Source organism: Triturus cristatus, chromosome 11 (assembly GCF_964204655.1).
Source record: "Triturus cristatus chromosome 11, aTriCri1.1, whole genome shotgun sequence".
In the NCBI taxonomy this organism is placed as follows: domain Eukaryota; kingdom Metazoa; phylum Chordata; class Amphibia; order Caudata; family Salamandridae; genus Triturus; species Triturus cristatus.
Genome location: NC_140594.1, coordinates 486,705,974 through 486,728,213, shown reverse-complemented (window position 1 = coordinate 486,728,213; position 22,240 = coordinate 486,705,974). Strand labels below are relative to the sequence as shown.

At 49.2% G+C, this 22,240-nt stretch overlaps 1 protein-coding gene across 1 annotated transcript in view; it reads left to right on the top strand.

Moving 5' to 3' along the window:
- Positions 1–22,240, top strand: part of ZMAT4 (zinc finger matrin-type 4) — a 2,296,526-nt gene that overhangs the window by 284,942 nt on the left and 1,989,344 nt on the right. The window lies entirely within an intron of this gene.

Sequence of the window (22,240 nt, the reverse complement as noted above, 5' to 3'; positions counted from 1 at the left end):
TAGATGGTTTGTTCAGAACAAACGCCTACTCTGTTTAGAAGTGTTCTCAACTTGACTGTTTCAATTACACTCTCCTTAAGGACTGAAAGGGCTCCATCTGTGGTTTAATAACAGGTAAAATGTGCCAAATAATGTGGTTTGAAGATATATTCTATAACAGGAATAATTGGTTGAGATTTGCTCCAAAAACTATGTGTGTGTTTCAGATGACATTTGTACCACGTCTACTACAAACCCATATAATAAGAAAACTGAAGTTGCTTTTTGTGTATTTATTTCAGAGATTATGAGGTGCATCTTCTAGTTGTATGCTAATTTCAGTTGTTCTCTTTTTTCTGAATCTCTTGATTGCATGTTTTACCATTTTTGGGAGATCCAAATATTAACACTATCACACAAAAACAAACGTTCTGAGATATCAATCAAGACACATCCCTCCCATCTGATTCATGGGCACCCACTTCCATTTGGTGGTCAACCCCAATCTACTGCTCAAACTCAGCTATTCTGATGCCCAGACGACCACCTTCCAATATTCTGCATGAGACTCACTTACATAGTACACCTCTTCTGTTTGTCACCTCCCTTCACTCTCAACTCCTATTCTAAATTGAGTGCACTCACTGTAATCTTCTCAGTACTACATTTCACAGTTCAAAACCTCTTAATGTTGCTGGCTTCTTAAAAACCTCTTACTCCCATAACAAGTACAAGGAGCTTCAGCCCGGTGACATGCTTTGGAATTTCCCATAACAAAAAACAGAAAACACTCAAGAATCCCCAATAGGGCAAGGAATACCAGATTAAATACAGAGCGCTGTAGAATTTGCTTTCTAGCTTCAGTTGTCACTTGCATCTTCACAATGAACTGACAAATGATGCCCGCAAATAACAGGTGGATCTGGTAAAAAAAAAATCCAATATTAAATGTGCAGCTACACATGCGCTATGAACATGTTCCAAAGTAGAGAAGTGTCACTGAATTAGTTCAAATTGGTAATCCGTTGAGGCACTTGGCTCTTCGTAGCCTACCCACAAGCGTGCTATATAGTCTCTGAAAAGGGTGCAAATTGTTTCCTATTAAGATCAGATATCAAACTAATTCCTGACAAATAGTCAGTTGAAGAGAACTCATGGTATGGGCAGAAACCTAAAAAGAATGCTAAAATACCCTCCTATGTACTGCTCATGACCTCATGTCAAATTGCATTTAGAGACTGCAGGGGGAAGCTGTCATGCATGCTCAGCAGGCCCTTTGCGTAGAGTTCAAGCCTGGCCACATCCTGTATCTTGTTCAACCGCTCACTCGCACACTGGGCTCCGCATTTATATTGCCCTACAGAAAACAGGGCCATGGCCACTGTCTTCGCCTAGAATCACTTTTCTAAAATCATACTTGCCATGAATTTCATTTTTGTCTGGCAGCCTCTAAGCACCTCCTAAAATCATTGCAATTGAAGATGATGAACATGATTAATGCTATGTGTCTTGTCACTAATCTTGTGATGTCTGTCATATTTGATGCTCTCTGTGTGCATGTAGTAAATAAAGACAACTAATAAATATTCAAGCTGTACACAAACATTGTTTTTGCATTTGTACACATACTCAACGGCATTCATTGTTTTCGAAGCACTGCAGTATGATGTTTTGCATCCAGATGTTCCTATTATTTCACATTGAAGGTTTTGCTTCCACTGTCAGTAACAACAAACCTCTGAAGTAATATTCCAAACAGCTGCACAGGGGTGCGTGAGTGTACTATAGTGTGATGGAGGTTCAACACTTGCTTTGCTTAAAGTTTGAATGTTCAGTGAAAAATGCCCCCCATCAAGGATTAAAATGTACTCATGTATTCCATAAAATTTTAATATGCATACATTTGTTTATGAAAGCGTAATTCATTGTAATCACTTTCATCTAGTATACCATATAAGTGACTATACATGTTACATACTATATATGTAATAAATGTCTCAGCATCATCAATACTATCAGAAACTTTCTAGAACAATACTATCAAAATTATCAGCGTCATCTCTTCGTAGCAAGGTGCACAGAGAATGCTACTAAATATGTTTAGCAGCAACATTGGTGACCTGTCCACCAAAAAGTGCTCATGTTTAATTTAGGAAACATCACTGATGGCCTACTGGCAGAAAAAACATAGATCTCCTTCAACCACATGGTTTTGCATAACATGAAAGGCTTTGTATAGAGTTTCCTGAAATGTTAATTATTAATTTTTCTCTTGTTTGAACGTGTTGAACAATCATTAGCGGCTCCTCCGCTAAGGCGGAGGAGCATTGCCTCACCCACTACTCTTTGAGCAGTGCAAAAAATAAAAATAAAATGATAATAACAACACATTATTATTCTATTTTTCCTTGCGGGACTCGAAGTCAGGTTGGGTCTGGGTAGGTGAGGTGGGGCTGAGCCCGCCAGAGTAAGAAGTGGTTTGCATCCCCTAAGTGCTCATGACTGTTTGGCTAGCCCTGTTGGGCCGGCCAAACAGTCATGCACACTTAACATGTTCTCCACCTGGCTGTGTTGCACACTCCAGTGGAGAACATGCCCAGTCTCACAGGCACTGCCTGAGTGGCCACACAGGCTGCTCAGACCAATCACAACGCTGCTTATGCAGCGTCGTGATTGGCTGCGAGAGTCCGGGAGCCTGGGTGCTTCCGTTTCTGCTGCAATGCCAAGTGAGGACGGAGGAGAGGCTACGGCGGTCGAAGGTATGTTTATTTATATTATTTTTCTTCCCACCACCCCTGCTCCTCCTAAGCAGCTGCCACTGTAAACAATGCTCCTAAGCTAAAATAAGCCCAAGCAGGTGTGAGGGAAAACTCATCTCTTGCGAGCTAACATGGTAGTAACAGAGCATTGTAAATCAACTGAGGAGTTCCAAATTTGCATGGCATACATCTCACACATATTTATGTGGCTAAAAGTGTGACTGCCCCGTTTTTCCCCAAAGTCACTGGATTTATTGTCAATTGCAAGAATCAAGATTGGAACCCAGGTCCCCAGATTGGCAGTTTAGCCAGGAGAGCACTTCTCTTACTGCCAACTGTTTTTCTAAACTTGTTTTCAACCACTAATCCTATAGTGCTTAGATGTCCATATGGTTTTCAACACTATTCAGATGCCGAGGAAACAGGACTGAATGCACATTTCACACAAGTAACACTGGCTAGGCAAATGCAGCCCAGACGTGTTACTGGCAGGAACAGGCCCTGTTTAACAGACTTCTGAGAGAGAAACAATCATTGCACATTTCAGGTGAGAAGAATAGCGCTGTGTATTGTAATTTAAATTCCACACATGTGCTCTTGACTTTCATAACTCTGTAAAAGGTAATAGGATTGTGCTGACAGTACAGCTCTCTATTAAAGAACAAAACACATAGTCCTATCTGGATTTGATTAGGATAACACACTATTTTAGAAAAACTTTCATGAATTGAAACACAAAAGATGGGGCTTTAGGAATTGCCTATTCTTCAAAAAGTTTTTTATTTGTTTGTTTTAAGCATCATTTAATTGTGTGATAAAGACAAACATTCCTAGTGCAAACATATATATACACAATATAAATAACAATCCAATACATTAACCGCACCCTAAACAATTTAAACATTCAATCTTCTACCATACTTGGCCAATCCATTCATACCCAAAACAACTGACTCATACTTGACTAAACTGAAAGGACCAGTTGACCAGTCGGTCCTTTACACACTCCATATAAAAAGTCCTGCCCTCGATGTTCTCTTTGGGTCTAAAGTGTCTATTAAGAAATTAACTGTCTTAAAAAGTCCAACACGGATAAACTATCTGTGTTCAATAAGGAGTAGTTGTTTAAGGACCTTTCAGTTTAGTCAAGTATGAGTCAGTTGTTTTGGGTATGAATGGATTGGCCAAGTATGGTAGAAGATTGAATGTTTAAATTGTTTAGGGTGCGGTTAATGTATTGGATTGTGTTAGAAATGGGATTTCTGGTTGGCTAGGGCTTGCGCCAAAGCCAGACAGAAACCACCACTCTAGTCAGGGCTGGGGAGTTACACGCCAAAGATAACCCCTGCTCACCCCCTTGGTAGCTTGGCACGAGCAGACAGGCTTATCCCTGAGGCGATGTGTAAAGCGTTTGCGCGCGCACCCAGCAACAACACCCAAGGCCCACCACAAAGGGAACTCCACACAAGGTATTATATAAAAATAACCTTTGTATTATACACAACACATTAGATAAAAACACACACTTTACAATGTGCCAACAGGCACGGGCAGAATTTACAAGGGATTATATATACATGGGACAGGGCCACATGGACCACTGTCAGGAATTAGCACTTTGTAGGAATAGCACTTAGAACGTGGGAATAATATTTTAGAACATAGCACATACAATCACTGTAGCACTAAAAATAGAACATGTAGCACACAACCAGTAACTACTGGTATCAGAACGTACCACCTACGCAACCCTAACCACCTTTAGGAATACCACGCAGGGAACTAGGACCTCACTAGTACCACCTGTACTAAGGAGAAAACAACCACCTAAGTATCACTCTACCTGTAGGGGTCTAAGCACATAAACACATGATGCATAACATTCAGAGGTGTAAAGCAAAGCACATGACGCATAAAAGCACAACCTACACTAGGAAAGACCTTCCCCTACGCATAGGTACAGCTAGCAATCAACATAGCATAAGGGCATTGCGCAGGCGCAAAAGTACATATGTAAACATCAACAGGTCCACAAAGTCAGGGCTGGACTGCGCAGGCTGCGCAAGCCAGGCGCACAATGTACAACCTAAACGTTGCAGCTGCCCACTAAGTGCTGGGCAGCTGTGGAACAAACTCCGGCACCAGCGTGCCTCTGGAGCCCTCTCTGGGCTCTGTCCACCCAAAATGTCCCCTCGAGCCTCGCAGGCTCTAAATAATAATGCTCCCCTTCGTTGGAGCGCTCGGGGCGCTCTGAGCAACCAATATGTCCCCTTGGAGCCTTCTAGGCTCAAGAAACAATGTGCCCCTTGTTGGAGTCTCACAGACTCTATCAAAATGCCCCCGACGATGGAGCCTTCACGGCTCTGAAGGGAAATGCCCCCGTCTGTTGGAGTCCCCCCCCGGGGGACTCGTGGAAGAGCAGAGTAATGCCCCCGACGTTGGAGCCTTCACGGCTCTGAAGAGAAATGCCCCCGACGTTGGAGCGACCTCGCGCTCTACACAGACACTGCTCCTTCGCTGGAGCGACCTCGTGGGCTCTTTAAACAAAGTGCCCCCACAGCAGGAGCCTCTCGGGGCTCTAAATCAATACTGTCCCCGGGAGCAGTCCCTGCACGGCGGGACCGCTCAATCTCTGCTCCTACCAGCCCCCAATCTATGCCAAGCTCCACTCACCGAGGTTCGGCTCCTGGGGGCAGACGGCGCGCTGGAACCTTCTTCACCGGAGCTCTTCTGGGAAGCACGGGGTAGGCTCCCGTCCGCTTCCTAGTTCGGGGAGGCGGGACTTCGTCTACTTCCGGGTCGCCGGAGGCAGTGCGGCGGCCCGGTCTCCTTGGTCGCAGTACGGGGTAGGCTCCCGTGTTTAAGTCAAAGTCCCTGGCGGGGTTGGGCACCCGCTAGAGATAATAAATGGATTGGCATTTATGCGGGGTGGGCACCCGCCAACCAAATAACTAAATAAGCGGGGTAGGCACCCGCCAACGACCTCGGCAATGTCCCTGGCAGGGTGGGCACCTGCCAGGGGACGTCAGAATTGGCAAAGACGGGGCAAACGCCGGGTGGGCACCGGCTTTCAGCAATAAAGCGCTCCGAGCGCTGAAGGCAAACAAAAGCGCTTCCAGGCACTTGAAGGACACAAGTAAAGCGCTCCCAGCGCTTAGGCAGATCCAAACGCTGTGGGGGAAAGAAAAGCGCTTCCAGGCGCTTAGGGATGCAAATAAAGCGCTCCCAGCGCTTTAAGAAGGATAACAACAAAGTCCAGCCAGGGTCTCCCCTGCACACAGCAAGGCAGGGGTGGGGGTAAGGCTGGACCCAGAGCCAGCTCACTGGGCCTCCAGGCAGGGAGGTAGTCCAAGTGGCGGTCCTCTGGTCCAGCAGCAGCAGCAGCCCCCCTCAGGCAGGATCCTGGCAAAGAACAGTCTCTGTGGGGACACAGCCCCATTTTTATACATGCAAACCCTTTGTTCTGGGGTCAGGGTGAGGGGGAAAACCAGTCGCAGCTGGTTGGGGAGCACCCTTGATGTGCTCAGCCCCTCACTCTATTCACTGGAAGGGCTAGGGTCGTCAGTCGCACCACAGGGGGCGGGGCCAGCATTGTGTTTGGAAAACCCTGTCCTATTCAGGACCCAGGTGGACTCCTCCCACCCATCTAGCTGCTGATCTCCCCATTCACCACTGGGTGACTCATCCTGACACTGGGGAATCCCTAGCCCGTCACATGACATGACCAGCCAATCACGCGACAGACACACTGCACACAGAAGTGCCCACTTCTAGAAGTGGCACTTCCACACTAGGTACATGCACGCCGCACACATCATCGCGCAGCATTCACTCCCACGAGTCCGCACATACCAAACTCGGGCCTGCACACCCCAGGCATCAGGAACTACTAGGGACACATACATTCCCCATGCATTCCTATGGGAGGGCAGGCCTATCTCACCACATGCACTCAGAGCACGCACGCACTTTACCCTGGGACACAGGGAAAGTGCGCAGAGACCAAACAATCACCATACCCAGTCACCAATAAAAATCAAAAAAGTTCAGGGGTGAACCTGCCAGAAGGGCCAAGTCCAACACAACCCCCTTCCAGCCAAAACGCAGGGCAGCCCAATCACCACCGTGATGGACTTCCCTGCTTGGGGCGATAGAACACGGACGCGGGCCCGCAACTGCAGGGACACCCTCCGGTTCTACGCCACGGCAAACTCATGGAATTCTTTCTAACACCACTGTCTGGACCAACTGGGCTACCCCACTGGTACTCCCAAGTTGTCCGCGGCCAAGACCAGGCCCTAGGCCACCCAGGTGCCACTGGTCTTTGCCTAACCACAGAGTGGGGGGTAGTAACCCCTGGCACATAGCGGCCATTCTCCACTCTTCCTCTCTGAAAGACAGGACTAGACTGCCACTGGTTCTCCAGCCTAGGGTCTACACCCTCAGGCGGACCAGGAGTCTCAGGGAAGGCTCTCCTCCCCCTACCTCTTCTCCTAGGGTTCCTCCTCCTCTGGCGAGGGGTACACCTAGAACGCCATTCCAACCCAGGGTTTAACCCCTCAGGTTGTACCGGGGGCAGAGGTGGGCTCTCCCACCCTCTGCACCCCCTTCCAGAACCCTGCTCCCTACCAACTGGGGCGGTACCTCTGGAAGAAGAACTGGTCGGGACGCTGATTACAGACGTCCCACCCTTCAGGTCAGGCTGATCCCGAACCTGGCCTTCCAACCTCCGGCCTAGAACCTTTGGTGGAATAATTGCCTGGCACTCCAGGACTTCTGGGGATCTCCACTCCATCCCCCTGAGGCTATCAAATGACACATATGTCGAGCGACTGTCTGTCTGGCGCTGATCTCCCGTCCCCTGTCCACCTGACAGTGCGCGGAGATCCCCCAGAACAGAAGTGGTGTCACCCTGGTCACTACACGGGAACCTAGCCCAACTGGGAAGTCCCTGACCCACCGGCTCTTCCACTGGGGAACTCATCCCCCAATCACTCACGCTGGACTCCTGTACCCTCCCTACCGGAGCGGTACCGCCAGACTCCAGAACCACAGGAGCCCTGGTTACAGGTGCCCCAGGTCCTCCACTCACTAAGAGATCTTCCTCAAGTGGACTAACAGGACAGCCTAGGTCCCCAACTTGGTGTTCCCTCATGAAACCATCCAAGTCCTGAGGCAGGGTTTCGGGCGTCTGGGGACCCTCGGTCACCCCCTCACTCCTGTTCCACTGAGCCAGGCAGCGAGCCCCTACACCCTCCTCGCTATCCTGGGACCTAGCTGGGCTACACTGAGCCTCCTCCACCACGCTGGGCTGGAGGATCTCTGACCCACTATTGTTGGAATCACTCACTAATGACACTAGAGAACCTCTGGCCCTTTCCCAGCGCTCTGCTTCCTCTGCAAGTTCAAATGGACAAAAAGAGTTATACCTCAACAGGTGTTGGCGCAACCCTGGAGAACAACTACTGAGCATCTGCTCCTTGATAATCATATTTAGTACTCCATCCAAATCCTGCTCCGGGTTAAACACCAACCAGTCCACCAGTGCATCATGACATTCCTCCACAGCCTCCTCCCAAGACTGGTGAGACAGCTTCTTACTGCCCCTGAACTTCAACCTACATTCCTCCTCTCGGGAACAAGGTACCACACTCGGGGGACTGGGACTCTCTGTACTGCACTTTATATCGCTGCCCCCCCTGGACTCCACCCTCACTGGGGAATCCAGAAAACTACCACTATACTCAGGGGACAAGGAAAGGGATGAGGCGCTATCTCCTACGCTGGACCCAGCAAGGGACTCCCTACCTACGGGGTCCTCACTCTCTACTGGAGTCCAGGTACTGTCATCTTCTTCTAAATCTTCAGGGCTCCCCACGGACCCACCACCCTCCAGGTGTGAGGCCCGGGCCCTTTCTTCCTCACTGCGCTCACGTTCCCATTCATCTGCTTGCCATCCAATCATGTAGTTCCTCAATTCGTACACCGTGTCTGACTCGCTCACCCCTATGTTTCTCTCTCTACAGAACCTTTCCAACTCCTGCATACTGTAATAAACTAGATCACTGAGATCAAAAGCAGGCTCCATTCTGGCAGACGTTCTAGAGAAAAGATCACACAGGGAACCTAGGGGTCTGAGCTTAACAGGAGTACACACTTCACAAAAAGATTCAGCAAGCTCTCTAACCCAGAGAACTCACACTCACTTGCCTAGTGCCACTCACCACTCATCCACACACAACCCTCCCCTCGGACTGGTAAGGCAGTTTCTACCACCCCTGATTCCTCAACCTGACCACCACGTGACACAGGTACCAACTCTGGGCGCAGGGCGGGGGACAAATGTACAGGACACTATTACGCTGCCACCACTGGATCCCACCCTCTGGTGAATCCAGAAAACACAATGCACTAAGGGGGATGATCTACCCTCCCGAGCTAGGGACACCTAACTCACAGTGCACAAAAACACATTTCCAAAGAAATGACAATTAAAAACAATTTTAAAACAATAATCCCTATACCATGTGATTTATCTAAATGCAGAGTTTTGTAGTGTGGCCAGTTGCCGCTGCGGTACAGCGCAAACGCAAGTCCAAATCCCACCGCTGATCACCAATGTTAGAAATGGGATTTCTGGTTGGCTAGGGCTTGCGCCAAAGCCAGACAGAAACCACCACTCTAGTCAGGGCTGGGGAGTTACACGCCAAAGATAACCCCTGCTCACCCCCTTGGTAGCTTGGCACGAGCAGACAGGCTTATCCCTGAGGCGATGTGTAAAGCGTTTGCGCGCGCACCCAGCAACAACACCCAAGGCCCACCACAAAGGGAACTCCACACAAGGTATTATATAAAAATAACCTTTGTATTATACACAACACATTAGATAAAAACACACACTTTACAATGTGCCAACAGGCACGGGCAGAATTTACAAGGGATTATATATACATGGGACAGGGCCACATGGACCACTGTCAGGAATTAGCACTTTGTAGGAATAGCACTTAGAACGTGGGAATAATATTTTAGAACATAGCACATACAATCACTGTAGCACTAAAAATAGAACATGTAGCACACAACCAGTAACTACTGGTATCAGAACGTACCACCTACGCAACCCTAACCACCTTTAGGAATACCACGCAGGGAACTAGGACCTCACTAGTACCACCTGTACTAAGGAGAAAACAACCACCTAAGTATCACTCTACCTGTAGGGGTCTAAGCACATAAACACATGATGCATAACATTCAGAGGTGTAAAGCAAAGCACATGACGCATAAAAGCACAACCTACACTAGGAAAGACCTTCCCCTACGCATAGGTACAGCTAGCAATCAACATAGCATAAGGGCATTGCGCAGGCGCAAAAGTACATATGTAAACATCAACAGGTCCACAAAGTCAGGGCTGGACTGCGCAGGCTGCGCAAGCCAGGCGCACAATGTACAACCTAAACGTTGCAGCTGCCCACTAAGTGCTGGGCAGCTGTGGAACAAACTCCGGCACCAGCGTGCCTCTGGAGCCCTCTCTGGGCTCTGTCCACCCAAAATGTCCCCTCGAGCCTCGCAGGCTCTAAATAATAATGCTCCCCTTCGTTGGAGCGCTCGGGGCGCTCTGAGCAACCAATATGTCCCCTTGGAGCCTTCTAGGCTCAAGAAACAATGTGCCCCTTGTTGGAGTCTCACAGACTCTATCAAAATGCCCCCGACGATGGAGCCTTCACGGCTCTGAAGGGAAATGCCCCCGTCTGTTGGAGTCCCCCCCCGGGGGACTCGTGGAAGAGCAGAGTAATGCCCCCGACGTTGGAGCCTTCACGGCTCTGAAGAGAAATGCCCCCGACGTTGGAGCGACCTCGCGCTCTACACAGACACTGCTCCTTCGCTGGAGCGACCTCGTGGGCTCTTTAAACAAAGTGCCCCCACAGCAGGAGCCTCTCGGGGCTCTAAATCAATACTGTCCCCGGGAGCAGTCCCTGCACGGCGGGACCGCTCAATCTCTGCTCCTACCAGCCCCCAATCTATGCCAAGCTCCACTCACCGAGGTTCGGCTCCTGGGGGCAGACGGCGCGCTGGAACCTTCTTCACCGGAGCTCTTCTGGGAAGCACGGGGTAGGCTCCCGTCCGCTTCCTAGTTCGGGGAGGCGGGACTTCGTCTACTTCCGGGTCGCCGGAGGCAGTGCGGCGGCCCGGTCTCCTTGGTCGCAGTACGGGGTAGGCTCCCGTGTTTAAGTCAAAGTCCCTGGCGGGGTTGGGCACCCGCTAGAGATAATAAATGGATTGGCATTTATGCGGGGTGGGCACCCGCCAACCAAATAACTAAATAAGCGGGGTAGGCACCCGCCAACGACCTCGGCAATGTCCCTGGCAGGGTGGGCACCTGCCAGGGGACGTCAGAATTGGCAAAGACGGGGCAAACGCCGGGTGGGCACCGGCTTTCAGCAATAAAGCGCTCCGAGCGCTGAAGGCAAACAAAAGCGCTTCCAGGCACTTGAAGGACACAAGTAAAGCGCTCCCAGCGCTTAGGCAGATCCAAACGCTGTGGGGGAAAGAAAAGCGCTTCCAGGCGCTTAGGGATGCAAATAAAGCGCTCCCAGCGCTTTAAGAAGGATAACAACAAAGTCCAGCCAGGGTCTCCCCTGCACACAGCAAGGCAGGGGTGGGGGTAAGGCTGGACCCAGAGCCAGCTCACTGGGCCTCCAGGCAGGGAGGTAGTCCAAGTGGCGGTCCTCTGGTCCAGCAGCAGCAGCAGCCCCCCTCAGGCAGGATCCTGGCAAAGAACAGTCTCTGTGGGGACACAGCCCCATTTTTATACATGCAAACCCTTTGTTCTGGGGTCAGGGTGAGGGGGAAAACCAGTCGCAGCTGGTTGGGGAGCACCCTTGATGTGCTCAGCCCCTCACTCTATTCACTGGAAGGGCTAGGGTCGTCAGTCGCACCACAGGGGGCGGGGCCAGCATTGTGTTTGGAAAACCCTGTCCTATTCAGGACCCAGGTGGACTCCTCCCACCCATCTAGCTGCTGATCTCCCCATTCACCACTGGGTGACTCATCCTGACACTGGGGAATCCCTAGCCCGTCACATGACATGACCAGCCAATCACGCGACAGACACACTGCACACAGAAGTGCCCACTTCTAGAAGTGGCACTTCCACACTAGGTACATGCACGCCGCACACATCATCGCGCAGCATTCACTCCCACGAGTCCGCACATACCAAACTCGGGCCTGCACACCCCAGGCATCAGGAACTACTAGGGACACATACATTCCCCATGCATTCCTATGGGAGGGCAGGCCTATCTCACCACATGCACTCAGAGCACGCACGCACTTTACCCTGGGACACAGGGAAAGTGCGCAGAGACCAAACAATCACCATACCCAGTCACCAATAAAAATCAAAAAAAGTTCAGGGGTGAACCTGCCAGAAGGGCCAAGTCCAACAGATTGTTATTTATATTGTGTATATATATGTTTGCACTAGGAATGTTTGTCTTTATCACACAATTAAATGATGCTTAAAACAAACAAATAAAAAACTTTTTGAAGAATAGGCAATTCCTAAAGCCCCATCTTTTGTGTTTCAATTCATGAAAGTTTTTCTAAAATAGTGTGTTATCCTAATCAAATCCAGATAGGACTATGTGTTTTGTTCTTTAGTATTTCGGGCTTAGTCCTGCTGGTTTTTTGAGCCAAAGCCCTGTTTTGGTTTATAGTACAGCTCTCTATGGCAGCTCACATAAGATCAGGGGAGACCTGTTCTTTTTATTTGTTTAAAACTTGAAAAAATCTCTCTGATTTTTCCCCAGATTAAACTATTGAATCTTCTTTACGGTGATCTCCCACACGTTTTACATGCTCCGATTTATGTACAAAACGTACCTGCAGGTTTAATTAAAGTGATCCTATTAAAGCAGCTCATGCAAGCCTCCACTGGCATCCTGTAAAATGCAGATATTCATTCAAGCCCTTAGGGCAGATTTTTAAAAAATATACGCAACGCAGCACAGCGCAAAAAAGAAGCTGCGCTGCGTGTGTGACAGTGAGCGAGCATTAGAGTGCCATATCTTCAGAGACATAGCTCTCTCTTCCCCTCTCCCTAGCACCGGCGCTTTCAGCTGCTAAGCCCCACACATACGCCTTAGCACCATGCCTAGACAACTGTTAAAGCTTTTCCCACTTTGCATGTGTGCTGCGAAGTGCAGCATGAGTGTGAAGTCAGAAAAGAAAGGAGAAATAAAAACATTTCTCCTGTTAGAGCCCCCTTTGCAGTGGCATTAACTTTCGGCGCTAAGCCCTGTCCACAATTGTTTGTAGATATAGTTTTGCATCAAAAGGAATGGGTGGTTGCATGGGAACTCTTAGGTAACGCCCTATTGGCGTGAAGTAATGCAAAGCAGTACTTTGTGCTACATTTAGGGTACTTTCCAATGCAAAAAAAAGTATTGCGGTGGAAAGTAAATTCCCCCCAAAACCATTTTGTGCTGGTTAGGGTCACTTTTGTGACGCTAATTCTGACAAAATGTTTGAAAATCTACCCCCCAGTGTAGTATGCACAAGGACTAATGTGGTTTGCAGGAGCAGCTCATTCTGAATGGGAGTGGTGGGCTGGGAGGGAGTAAGAAAAAATTACAAAAATGAACTTACCTTGTCCACCTCACTGCTGCATGCATCTCCTACCACCGCACACCTCTCCTCTGTCTTCTGGAAGCACCAGAAGCACCCAGGCTTCAGAACTCTCCCAGCCAATCATGAAGCTGCAGGGGCGTCATGAGTGGTCTGAGCATCCTTTTTGGACCCTCAGGCAGTGCCTGGGGAGGCAGGGCAAATTCTCCATGGGGCTGTGCAACACAGCCCAATGGAGAACATGCCAAGTGAGCATTAAGGTTTGTCCGGCCCTAGAGGGCTGGCCAACCTGTCATGTGGACTTGGAGGAGAGCAAAACACTTCTCCCCTACTCTGGCGTCACCGAGCCAGCCCCACGCCGACTCCCACAGAGAAAAAGAAAATGATAATTATGTCATGTTATTATCATTTTCTTTTTTGCACTGCGGAAATAGCAGTGGAGCGACACTCCTCCCCCTTAGTGGAGGAGCCGTCACTCGTGGCTTGGAGAAATCTCCCCTTGCTTCTTTGCTTCAAGTATATACACCTGCATTGAAATTTAGAACTCTAAAGTCCTTGTTGTTTTCTGTCTTGATGTTGAAGAAGGATAAATTTGGTGGAAGATCTCTAGCCATATGCGACCTTTAGATGTGGAACTCCCTACCAATGAAGCTTAAGAGCATCTTGTCTCCTAAACTCATGAAGCCCTGAAATTCTTTCTCGTTTTCCAATTCTTCAGATTACTCTTGAGTTTCTCAGCTGCCTGCTTTTTAAAGTTAATTATTTTTAGGTGCTCCCAGGTTTGACAGAGACTGCTTGTGCTCTTTCCGGAGTAAACACAAGTGAAGTCAACCAATATATGCACTGTATGGACTGGATCACAACACAGTTTTGACTGTTTTTATTTTATGTTGGTGGTAATTTAAGGCACCTTATTGTGTAAATATGATTCTGGAGGTGTTAAGGTGTGCAAAACATTTGTGTACATTCGTTGTGTGGCGGTAATGTGTTCTGTTGTAATTCGTGCTGCTGTATTGTTATGTTTGTCTGCTTTGTTGTGATGTTGCATCCTGTATTGTTTTAATCTTGTTCTTATGTTACCTGGCTTATGATATTGTGGTATGTTCTGTAGTTTACTTTAGATATGTTAGCAAACGCTGATGTATTTCCAGCCTAAATCAGCACATGCTATGAATGTTCCTGTGACAAAAAAAACAGTTTACCAGTCTCTAAGGTGGTATAAGAGTGCTGCTCCAGCTCTTTTAACTTAAGATGCCAGTCAGCCCCAAGCTGTGGTAGAAACTGAGTTTTAACTTAGCGTTCCTTGATATGAAACAACCCTTTGAATTAAGTGCGTCCCTAAAAAATGCATGACTCGTTTTCAGATATTATTTATTTTACCTGGACCAGCTGATAAACTCTTAAATTAGATATGTGCACTTGTGTGCAAAATAGTATCAACCTGAAAAAGTTGCAAAAAAGTAAAGTACACTGCACTTCCCAGCATATTGGAAACAAAAAAACACACAGGCGACTGGCAGTTTAGTAGGGCAGACCTCATCGAATGAATAGTAAAATCAAGATCTCATTAATGTTACTTTCCTGTAATTTTCACATAGATTATTCGTGGATATTGTGAATACCTTACTGGATTCTATAACTAACCGAAGCAGGGAGCCGGGCCTTTATGGTAAGAATTACCAGAGCACGGCCCTAGACAGTATGCAACTCTCGCCATCTGCAGAGCCCGGCGCACAGAGATGACGACACCTTTCCAGATGGTCTCCCCTTCCGTAATGCAAATTCATTTGGATAGTAGCAGCTCATGTAAAACGCGGGCAATTTAGCGGAAGTGTGCTCGTGCTGGAGGGTTGAGCCCAATATAACCGAACAAGATAACGCTCCTATCAGAGTTTTCCATTTGGTTTATAATTATACAGACCAACTGCCTGTATGGCTCAGGGTACCTTAATTTAAATATATGCAAATATTATATGTGCACTTTACTAATAACCCCCAAAGGGCAGAGAATTAACTGCACCTCATTACCCCATTAGAGGAGTCAAAAGCGTGAAGCAATCTCTGCTATGGCAGCTTCCAGATGGCATTTGTACAATGAAATTCTGAAATGCTTTTGCTAATTCCCATTCTTGCTGTTTGTTAGCAAGGCAGTACGATTCTTTGATTCTTTTTTCTTTAAAAAGCATAGGGGCAGATTTATGAGCCCCTTGCGCCACTTTTGCGTCACTTTTAACATGGGAAAAGTGACGCAAAAGTGGCGCAAGGGGCTCATAAATCTGCCCCATAGTGTTAAAACATGTAGGGACAGATTTACAAGCTCCTTGCGCCACTTTTGCGTCACTTTTCCCCTGTTAAAAGTGACGCAAAAGTGGCGCAAGGGGTTTGTAACTCTGCCCTGTAATGTCTTTATGCAAAAAGGCCCTAACGATGAGACGGCTGTTGCAGTAGGGTCGTATTGCCGAGGATGGAATTGCGGACTCTGGCTTGTAACCCCTCCCTTCCGAGTTCCGGAAGTGGAAATTACTTAAATAACTTAAGGAGCCATGTTTGTGTTTCTTGCATTGAGCTGCGCCTTCAGGATAGCAGTGGGTGTGGCAGACACTGGGGGCAGATTTACAAGCCCCTTGCGCCACTTTTGCGTCACTTTTCCCATGTTAGAAGTGACACAAAAGTGGCGCAAGGGGCTTGTAAATCTGCGCCTGGGTTGTCAAATTTACTATTCTAACGCCATTCGTAAAATGTTTGGTGAAACTATAACATTCCCAAAAAAATCCCAGGAGGCTTCTTAACTATTCTAACTCCAGTCCTGGAACATTTTGGGAACATTTAAAATTTCCCTATGTATTTTATAAAAAAGGTTTAAAAGAAGTAATTTTGCTTTGCATCAGATGCTATTCCGTGTGGAATTAGGGACGCATTCTTGATTCCCTTATAGCCTGCTTTAAGATATCAAATTAATCATTTTATGAAATTTTTGATAGGCACAACTGAGACATCCATCACTGTGAAGTAAGACAATATTTAATTTAAGCATCCAACTCTTCTTTCATGCTCCCTACCAACTGCTCTATCAGTACAACGATCGGTTCGTAAAAACAGAATGGGTTTGGTAATTGTAGTATCCGGCTGGATACATTCTAGTGTTTCACTCACACTGAACATCCACCCCTCACAGGCGTCACCAGTCAGGTGACCCTGTCAATAAAAGGGGCCGGAGTGCACGTGCTCCAGGCCAGTTGCAGTATCATACCAACTGTGTCCATGTCCATGATTTAGCAGCATGTAGGTCCAGGGCCCATGATGCCACAATGGCAATGAGCAGGTCGGCCCCGCACGTGTGCTAGTTGCAGTCCCTGGTGGGGAGCAGAGCAGCCAGGTCACAAGGCGCTTACTACCAGCATGACCGTGATTGAAGGAAAGCAAGAGTAAAGCCTCCCGGAGAGTGAGCACGCCGGTGCCCAAAAGCAAAGGTCCGCAGCTCCCACCGGCAGCGCCAACCATGCTGACAGGCCCTGCAGCGAGAGATCCGTCGAAAAGAGTGGGGTGCCAAAGCCAACACTGGGCTGAAGCGCACGCAGGCTGCCTCCCGCACCTACTGTGACTGTCCAAATCGCCCGCAGAGGAAAAGGGAACAGCATCAGCCTTTTGCCGTAACCAGATCAGTGCAGAGGCCCAGCGAGAGGCCAGCCGACTGCCTGCTGAGGCCCAGCACACAAGGGAGAGGCGCGTGGATCCTCAGTTGCTCCCACGGTGAGTGTCACCACCATGCAGCGATAAAGACAGTGCACGCATGAAAATGAGCCATAGCCCGCAACTCGGGATAGACGGTCGCAGCCTGCCATTCGAGGCGTCCGTAGCACCAGAGGGTAGCTGTTGTACGGCACCACATCAGGGACAGACAGCGTCCGCCTACAAAGTCTGAGACCGTGTACTTCCTGCACCACATGCTCCGAGCTGCACCCTCCATGCACCGCATATTCCGAGCTGCACCCTTCCTGCATCGCATGCTCCAGCGCCCCGCAGGCACAAAGGAAAGGACGAGGCCTCCTTCAGCGGAAGTAGGGCCAGCCCCTGACACCTGCTGCATACCCCGCCGGCAGTGTAAGGCATGAACTTCAGCATGAAGGAGGCTACCGCAGCCGTGTAAAGACTTTTTTGCGCCATCCGACGGTCAAGGCTGCAATCATCTGACTATACCGGCAGTGCCCGCAAGGGCGGAAGGACCCATAGCAGCAAGCTTCCCTGCCGACCAGCATTAGCAAGGAAGCCGCCTCACACTCCGCAAGTCAGCTGTGCCCCTACCTGCCAGTGAGTGCGTCTTGCGCTAATGCTGCCAGCGGCCACCAGCTCCCATCAGAGGACCTCGTGCCGTGCCTCTCACCCGCACCGCTACACCCCCAACGGTAACCAGGCCCACAGCATCAGGAAGGCTATTGTGGCCTTGTGAAATATTGCACCGCCACCTGTTGGTCAATAGGCCTCACTGCACTCTGCCCAGGAGATTGCTGCTGGAGCACCTACGCTTGTGCAGCATACAAGGCAATGCGTCCAGAAGGCCAGCAGTGCCCCACAACTATGCTTCAGTAATGCACTGCCCCACCTAACGCAAGGCTGAAAACAGGGACATCTACAGCTCTGCACCTCCCTTGCTCAACCGAAACTGAGGCTGCGAAGCACAACCAGTACAAGAACTGACTGCACCCAGCTGTCCTGCAAGAGAAAGGCACGTGAGAGGCCTACAGTGTTTTTTCCCTACGCAGCAAGCCCAATGCGTCAGGCGAAGGTATGCATGAACAGACTGCTAACCCCTTCACAAAGCTCCTGCCAAGGGAGCGGCCAGGAACACAGCAAAAGCCAAAGCTGTGAAGCCACGTGCAGCCAGGGACAGTCCAGAGTGATGGACTCAGCACAGCCCCCAGGCGACAAGCCACAGAAAGGCGCAAGGAAGATGTGCATAGTGTGAGCAACTCCACAAAGGCCGCCTATCCCATAGGAGGGGAAGAGACTGTTGACTGTTAACCCCCACAGGAAAGTCATAGCTGCCCACCTGCAAAAGCTGCCAGGGATCCAGGTACACCCACACAGCACAGTAAAGGAAGGCAAGTCCCATAGTGCAGCTAGTACACCACCATGACCCCAGAACACAGTACGCGCCAAACCCAAGGGAACGTCCACAGACTGAGTCAGCGAGAAGCATGCGCCACCCAACACAGTGGTGAATGGCCACCACCGCAAGCTAGTAGAGAACACCCAAGAAGAGCGCTTACCCTGATAGTCCGGTCAGGCGGCCTAGGGATAGAGACACCCCCACAATGATGAAGCACTGGTAAGCTGTGGCTCAACACAGCAAGGAGTTCACCTGCATCTCCATCACACCAACGACGCCCGGCAGCGGGCCGAAGACCACACAGAGTGTCCTCCCCTCACACTGCCTTCAGACAGAGTCGCCAGATGCCCAAAACAGGTAAGAGGAGAGTCGCACACCCCACGTGGCAATATGCCACCACAACAGGTACTAGGACGACAAGTAGCACATGGCCGGACGTCACATCCCTATAGCAAGTACGGAGCATGTCACTGGAAGTGACCGGTCTTGCCAAGCATGCTGGAACAGCGGCAGAATCAAGCGCCACGATGGCGCAACCTCGAGGCACACACACAACACCCTTGAGGGAAGAAAGCAAAAGAAACACAGGAGTCAAGTGGCTGGACGCCACCCAGGAGTAAGAAAGTGCATGTGACTGCACCAGGAGGAGGAATGAAAGAGAAGAGTGACAACCCGATCACGCAAAGTGACCAGTCCGGACCAGCGCACCGGAAGAAAGGAAGAAGCAGCCGCCACAACGGCGCAGCCTTGAGGCGCAAGCATGACGCCCTTGAGTGAAGAGAGAAGAGGGACACCGAGAAATCCCTGAGGAGGGGATGGTGCCAATAGACGTCCCCAAGAAGCACATGCAAGTCCTATGGACAGGACCGGCCTACAACAGGCCCGCAAAAAGAAGGAGAAGAGCGTGGTATGACGCCACTCAGCAAATGAGGAAAGAACAGTGACATGACGCCACAGGGCAGACAACCACCTCAGGCACGCAAGATGGAACGAAGAAGAGCGACAGGACTAAGGACTCACACCAGCACTAAGGAAGGTGTTCATCCCCACAAGCCAGCCACCGGGGTGCAGAGACGTTACTGGAGACAGCTCAGCGGGAGGACCTACCGTAAGCCGCTAGCAGCGCATTCTGAATCCTGGCCCCACACTTCGCAGTTCGACCATCCTCTCACCTGTCACTGGCTACTTGGTATCGAGAGCACCACACCTCGCAGTGCACCTGCCTGAAGACAACGGAGCAGTGCCACGGAGTCCATCAAGTCCTCCTCACTCCCCAAGGTCACCCCGACAGAAGATCGCTGCCTGTTTGCCCACTGAAGAAAACCAACATTATGTTATCACCATCCAGGTGCATCATCACCAAGGAGCATCGCACCACCCGAGGGAAACCACACATGCCCCAAACAACCGCAGGTCAATGAGGCGAATTACCAAATGAGCCTTCTGTGCACCTCAGTCAACCTACAGCCTGCCGAAGTCGAGCACACCCAGCCATTGGAAGATCCGCTCTTGGGGACTACACAAGACTTGGCCGTGGCCCTGTGGGGAGTTCTGCAGCGACCCCTAAGCGTGGCCTACACATTGGCCTGCACAGCCCACGCGGTCACGTGGCAGTCCAGGGGACAAGGGCCCCGACGGAGTTCCCGTGCGAAGGGAGTCCGAGAAGGAGAGATGTGTCGGCCGCAGCTCCACATCAGGCGCAGGAAACATGACGGCGAGGACGCCCAGACAACAACAACACCCTCGGAGGCTACATGAGCGACTTGGCTGTGAATCCGCTGCCAGTTCCTCAGCGACGCCTTTGCGCGGTCCACACGGTCCCATGACAGCCGGCAAGGGTAGCCATCCAAGAGGCTCCAGTGGCAGAGGAGTCCAGGTGAGAGAGGCAAGTCGGACATCGCTCAGCAGTCAGGAGTAAAGAAGGCCATCAAGCACGCCACCTCCAAAGGAGGGTATCACTCACAGAGATCGTCTCCAACAGCTGCAGGTTCTGTCATCCACCAAGGCCTGATCGCCTGAGAGATTCCCCAGAGTGGATTCCACCGCTCCAGATGCACCGTAAGTGGAACTTTGTAAGTAGAATCTTAACACCGCGGGACAAGGCCGGTCTGTCTACACCACTGAGGGAGAGTCAAGCGTCATCACCTTGCGGTCCAGAACTCTAACACCGCCCAGCAGACGGCCTGAAGAGACTCATTGGGTGGTGTGTTTTGTTTATTTGTTTTTCTTCCAGGTTGGACTTTTGTTTGTTCGTTTTCATTAAAGTTTGGGAGAGATGTAGTATCCGGCTGGAAACATTCTAGTGTTACACTCACGCTGAACATCCACCCCTCACAGGCGTCACCAGTCAGGTGACCCTGTCAATAAAAGGGGCCGGAGTGCACGTGCTCCACGCCAGTTGCAGTATCATACCAATGGTGTCCATGTCCATGATTTAGCAGCATGTGGGCCCAGGGCCCATAATGCCACAGTAATGTCAGTGCGCAATTTGCATCCACATTTACGGAGAAAATTCTTAGTACATCTGGCCCTCAGTAAAGCACCTACTGTGTATACATGCAGGGAAGAGTAGACTATTTAAACCTAGGCTAATCCGAACTCTCCTTAGTCTAACTCCTTCTTTGTCCCTAACCATGCTTTGTTTTTGGCAACACACTTCTTGTACTCCCTGCTGCGCCCCCTCCGCCTCTTCCTGTCCTTTTGTTGAACCATATTTATATCTTTTGTCATTTTCTAATTTTTCTTGTATGCGCTGAGACACATTTTCAGTTTTAAAAATGTGTATTTTCCCAGGTCTCACACTAAATGTGTTTATGGAGATTATGCAAATACTATGATGCTCTCATAAACGGAAAAAAATGGTAATGTAGGTAGAGGGGTCTTTCGAATGCGATAAAAAGATCAGATGATTCGAACAGTCAGAAGGGATATTATTTTCCGACTCGACTGCAAGCAGCTCCGATAGAATAACCTTTTATGAAGATAGAATCATCATTAGACTGCGTGTATCACATCACCGCACGATACTTAAAAAGCACTTCCAAAGAATAAAACTGAAAATGAATGATCTAATGTACAGAACACATTGTGAGCGTCCTTTTGTAAAATGCACAAACTGAATAATTCTCCAACCTCTTCAGAAGACTGTGCGATTGGACATTTGAGCAGAAAGCAATGGACAATGAAGGTGAAAAACTCAATCAAGGACTGTGTACAATATATATGGTGTCCACCAGTCTAATTATAATGAAAGCCGCACGCAGAGCCAGATCACCAAGAGGGCATTCTCATTGTGACCGCACTGTGCAGTAAAGGCTAGCCCAATCTGTAAAGCACTGACATTAAAAAATATATAAAAGGACACAAACCTGGTTGCATAAGAGTATATTTAAACAAGTATCAAACACTCTGCCCTTCTATAAAACATGCTTGCCTCTTCTTTGGGCACTAACACTGACACAACCATCAATTCTTTAATGGAACAAAGTTACTTCTGTATATGTGCCAAATATAGGCCAATGTAGCCGCCCCTTATCTCTTAAGATCTGAGTCACTTTTGGCTTCATTAACCATCTGTTTACATTTGCCAACATTTTAGAGCAGTAGTGATGGCCAGACAAGAAGTATGGCCCAAACTAAGGATAAGAGCATTATCTTTACCCCAGTCTACCTCAAAGGTGCTGTATGACTTCAGTGTTTGTCAACGTGCACATCATTTAAATTAGAGGGGGGAAAGCCAGGCAGTTGTAGTATTCAT